Source organism: Sebastes umbrosus, chromosome 9, assembly GCF_015220745.1.
Source record: "Sebastes umbrosus isolate fSebUmb1 chromosome 9, fSebUmb1.pri, whole genome shotgun sequence".
NCBI classification, from domain to species: Eukaryota; Metazoa; Chordata; class Actinopteri; order Perciformes; family Sebastidae; genus Sebastes; species Sebastes umbrosus.
In genome coordinates, this window is record NC_051277.1 from 34,124,541 (window position 1) to 34,129,998 (window position 5,458).

At 44.2% G+C, this 5,458-nt stretch overlaps 1 long non-coding RNA gene across 1 annotated transcript; it reads right to left on the minus strand.

Annotated features, from left to right (window-relative positions):
- Positions 1-2,522: 2,522 nt before the first annotated feature.
- LOC119494243 lies at positions 2,523-4,111 on the minus strand. Its single transcript, XR_005208157.1, has 3 exons — positions 3,463-4,111; positions 3,285-3,352; positions 2,523-2,635 (listed from the first exon to the last, which is right to left on the minus strand). It is a non-coding gene; the product is annotated as an uncharacterized LOC119494243 (long non-coding RNA).
- Positions 4,112-5,458: the final 1,347 nt, after the last annotated feature.

Consider the following 5,458-nt stretch of genomic DNA (forward strand, 5'->3'; position numbering starts at 1 on the left):
GACGTGTGTCACCTCACTGTTTTGAGCGATGCTTGTTCATGTCTATTTAGAGCGAGCAAGCGCGAGCTCGACGCTGACTTTCGTTGACTTAACGGCCACAGGTTTCGCTGTTAACAAGCATTTCTGAAAGTTACAAAGAGTCCCTTTAAGCATAAAGCTATACATTTATACAGGAGTCTCACCCCCACAGTAAGTTTGGATTTATAGTTGGATTTCACTCGTTGATGTCTCCATGTTAGACGCATGTGTTGTATATGATTAGGCCCTATGGGGTTTTAATAATATTCCCTACATTATATCTTATAATGTTATTTTGCTGTGTCTCATTGCTGAATAGGAGACTACCAACGGGCTATCGCTGTATTTAGATTCATTCATTTATAAAGAACATCGGTCGTGGTGAGCAGAAGGTTTGCAATGTAATCACGTTGTTAAATGGAACCTTTAACTTTCTGTTGTCTTCACTCTCACCAGACTCCACCGGCCAATCACAGTTCTTGCAGTCCCCACGTGGTATCACCATCGACACCATAGCCCCAAAGTGAAGTTACGTTTTTGAGGAGTCACACAGCAGATACACAGTAGCATACAGCATAACCCCGGAGCATAGGCGTCACAACCAACCAAAAATATGTTAACACTTGTCAGTGACTTCGGTCTGGTCTGCAGTCTGCCTGGAGGATTCAACTCGGTGGTTCAGGGAGAAGCATTCCCTCTGTGGCGGAGGGAGTTCACATCCAAGGGTTGTGTTCTCTATAACAGTGCTTTTCAAAGTAAGGTCCGGGGACCCCAAAGGGTCATTGAGTTGGTTTGAGGAGGTTCCGACTAAAAAGGGGAATCATTTATTTTCATTACAATTCCATCCATAAGTAACACAACGACAGAATGTATGAATATTTTGGTCAAAGGTTTCATACACTTTATGTAGTAAAGATCAGATGGGGGACCCTGGGACAACATCTTGGTCTAGTTTGTGTCAGTTTAGGGGTCCTTCATGTGAAACTGTTTGGGAAGCGCTGCTCTAGAGGATCCTTCTGCTTGGTGAGAAGAGAGCAGAAGAGACAGTTAGAAAGAACAGTTCTGTTGAAGGGGGTTTGCTTTTCTCATTCAATAGTTATAGTCACCAAACTAGACAACAACATTGTTAGAGTTTAAGCTGAAGCAGGTAAGTAATCTCCAGCCACCACAGGTTCTGACCACATGACACTGAAGCTTCTCTTAAACATTAATGGAATCCACTGAAAGCACATCTGAACCCTGTGATGGACAAAAACCAACCCATGGAGAGCAGCAGCTGCACTTCTTCTGGCTGTTTTCCTTCACGTGTAGTTAGTCCTCCATCTGTATTATTAGTACAGCAGCAGCCAGTGTAGAAGTCCCTTTAACACTTTAACAGATACTGCATTAGGAGACAGTGATGAACTAAGTGAGATTTTTACAGTTTCATTAATACAAAATGACCTGTTCTTCATTCTGCTTCCAGGCCAGCGATGCAAATGAAAACAATACATTATTATTATTATTATGGCCATTTTCAGCATGCTGGTTTAATACCTCCTCACTAGCTGTTATGCTGGAAGTCTGCTCTAATTAGCTACACTATGTACGTACAGTATAGTCTACACATTTACAAATGTTTCTTACATTCTTACAAACATTGTGAAGGTGCAATTAAACTGTTCCTCATTTAGTTGTCTAAGCCCAGGCTGTGGACCGCTGCTATTCGGATTTAGAGAGCAAAAATATTATGCCAATAGATTTTATAAGTGCATGCCTTACTAGAGCCGCTCATTTGTAACTGTAGTCAGAGTGGCAGCCAACATGGAGTTTTCAGCTGTTAGGTGTGTAGTGCTCCGTCAGACTTGTTACTAATTGAAACAGGCACAGTGGGATTACATGTGCAATCAGTTACACACTTGACATCTCAACTGAGAAGTAGACTCAGATTTGTGTTCAAATTAACTGATCTAAAACAAATTACATGTAGTCCGAGCATAGCATTTAAAAGAATGTATATGCCAATGGGAACAACTAAGGATTTGAATTGAGTGAAATTTGGTAAAATAAACACACTTCTTCCACTGCCAATTACAGTGTAGTTCATGCAACAGAAGTTATCTCGAGACGCTTTATATATAGAGCAGGTCTTAGACTGTACACCAGAGTTTAGAGACCCAACAAGATCCACCAAGCGCACTGTGGCCAGGAAAAACTCCCCGATTACTGGGAAGAAACCTGGAGCAGAACCGGGCTCTGGGCGGGAGGCCATCTGCCGAGACCGGTAGAGGGGGATAGATAGATAGAGAGAGAGAGCGAGAGAGAGAGAGAAAGAGAGAGAGAGAGAGAGAGAGAGAAAGAGAAAGAGTGTGAGAGAGAGAGAGAGAGAGAGACAGAGAGAGAGAGAGAGAGAGAGAGAGTTAGCACAGCAACCACAATAATAGCCCAGCAGCTGTAATAACTAATACAAGTAGGACTAATAACACAAAACCAATAGTAGTTGATGTAAAAGAGTGATAATACAACTATCGGAATTGATATCATTGGGTCGTCCTTAGACGGGCTTTCCAGCGGAGCTTCCAGCTGTCTCAGTCCTCCAGACATCTGGAATGTATTCCAATAACACGTGGACTCATAGCTGGGATGAAGCAGAGGCAGAAAGTGTATAATTGGAAAGAGTGTGGCATAAAGGATATAATAAAGAGTTTTAAGATTCAATATTAACCTATTTCATTTGTTTGTTTTTTAATTACATCTTAAAATTGCCTTCTATGATATTGTTTAGTGTGAAAGTGACGAGCATGAGATGATCAGGTCTGAATGCTAACTATAGGTTAACTTCCACAAGTCATAGTCCAGCCTGTGAGTTCTACTGTAGCTCGCCGATATGGAGCATCGTGTTCGTCCGAGCAGAGCACTGAATCACACTTCCATTAGCTGATTAGCATCAGCTGCTTCATTCATGCCTCACAACCACTTTCTGCCAAACCCAACTGTAAAAACATTTGCTAGAAATGATGATGCTATTAATTCAAATGTAAGTTCATTTTATTCCAGTTTTTTTTTCCCCTCACATGACAAAACCAGAATTATGTGGGAAACAAGCAGCAAAATGTGTGTGTGTGTGTGTTTGTGTGTGTGTGTGTGTGTATGTGTGCGTGTGTGCGTGCGTGCGTGCGTGCGTGCGTGTGTGTGTAGGGTCGTGCTGCAGGAAAGGCCCAGACACACCAAACCGACTTGAGAGAACACACCACAAAGACCACAGCCGACGGCCAACTACCACGTACGTTCTGCATCTGCGTGAGAGGAAATAAGTCTCCACATCAGCAGGCGGTGGTAGTCTGTGTTCATCGTTCTAAAAGGGAAACAGGAAGAGCGAGGACATCAGATATACAAGCCGCTGTTATGATATGTACATGAAACAAAGCGGCGTCTGCCGACCACTTTCACACCACTCTCACTCACCACTTAGCTTCATTCCAGATGTTCATGTTGTTGTGAAGATTTCCATGTGTTGGAACGAACACATGGGATGAAGATGAAAAATGAGAAGAGCTCGACAAACTGGACAGACGCTCACCGACGGCCCCGAACTGTCCAACAGCCGAACGTCAGCTTGGTGTGTCAGGACCTTTACATGTCTTTAACAGCATCCTCCATATCTGTAGAAATATAGTCATGTATTCATTTATATCTCTTTATTCTCACTGCCGTTTACTTCAAACTTACTTCAATGTGCCCACAGAAAAGAGTCAAACCAAATAAAGGAGAGGTGATCAAATAACCCTTTACCATAGCACACATCCACAGCCACATTTGAACGCCTTGTGCTCCACCACATAAAGACTATCACCAACCCCCTGCTGGACCCACTGCAGTTCGCCTACAGAGCCAACCGATCTGTAGACGACGCAGTAAATTTAGCCCTCCACTACATCCTCCAGCACCTGGACTCCCCTGGCTCCTATGCCAGGATTCTGTTTGTGGACTTCAGCTCCGCATTCAACACCATCAGCCCAGCTCTGCTACAGGACAAGCTTTCCCTGCTGAGCGTGCCTGATTCCACCTGCAGGTGGATCACTGACTTTCTAACAGACAGGAGTCAGCACGTAAGGCTGGGGAAGCAAGTCTCTGACACCCAGACTATCAGCACCGGTGCCCCCCAAGGTTGCGTTCTCTCCCCACTGCTCTTCTCCCTGTACACCAACGGCTGCAGCTCCAGACACCAATCTGTCAAGCTCCTTAAGTTTGCAGACGACACCACCCTCATCGGCCTCATCTCCGAGGGTGATGAGTCTGCCTACAGATGGGAGGTTGATCATCTGGCATCCTGGTGCAGCCAGAACCACATGGAGCTCAACGCTCTGAAGACAGTGGAGATGGCAGTGGACTTCAGGAGGAACTCAGCCCTGCTCCCCCCCCTCATCCTGCGCGGCTCCCCAGTTAACACGGTGGAGTCGTTCCATTTCCTGGGCACGACCATCGCCCAGACCTCAAGTGGGAGCTAAACATCAGCTCCCTCATCAGTAAGGCCCAGCAGAGGATGTACTTCCTGCAGCAGCTGAAGAAATTCAACCTGCCACAGACCATGATGGTGCATTTCTACTCGGCCATCATCGAGTCCATCCTCACCTCCTCCATCACCGTCTGGGGCTCTCCAACAGCCCCTCTGCCCCCCTGTGACTCTCTCCCTCACACACACACTACTGCCCCCCCTCCAGTCCCCCTCTCTCACACACTCTCAATACCACCCCCTACTGTATCCCTCTCTCTCCCTCTCTCTCCCTCTCTCTCCCTCTGATACCTGATTGTTTGCACTCCTGGAATATTTGCACTATCTGTTTTTATCATGTTTATTTTTGTTTATAACTTATTTTGTATATTGTATTTTAGTAGAATTTCAATTTTTTATTCTTATTTTATTCTAGCGTTTATCTATTCTTCTGTTATTATACTGTTTTGACTTGCACCAACATAACCAAAGCAAATTCCTAGTGTATACCTCTTACACCTGGCAATAAATACGATTCTGATTCTGATTCTGATTCTGATTCTGATTCTGATCATACCATCTTTGGTATATAAAGAGGAGACTCCAGGAAGTGACTGTTTCCTGTTACTGTTGTTTTTACGCTAATCTGAGCTCAGCTAACCAGCTGCTTCATGGATCTACATATTTACAGTGTAGATGTGAGAGTGGTGTCAGTCTTAACTGATGCTAGTCTGCATTAGTCCTGCAGCCAGTTATTTCTCAAATGTGATGATCAGCACTTGCAGCGAGACCTTTTTTAACACCTAAATGAAATGAATGCAAGATCAGAAGCTATATAATGATGGATGCTGCATTTTCACCAAAGAATATATGGAAGAGACTTGACACAACACTATTCTCTGCTCATTTTAATCAGCATCTTTCTTTTCTCCTTGAGGATGCCTGTTCACTTTTAGAGGCACAGCAGAG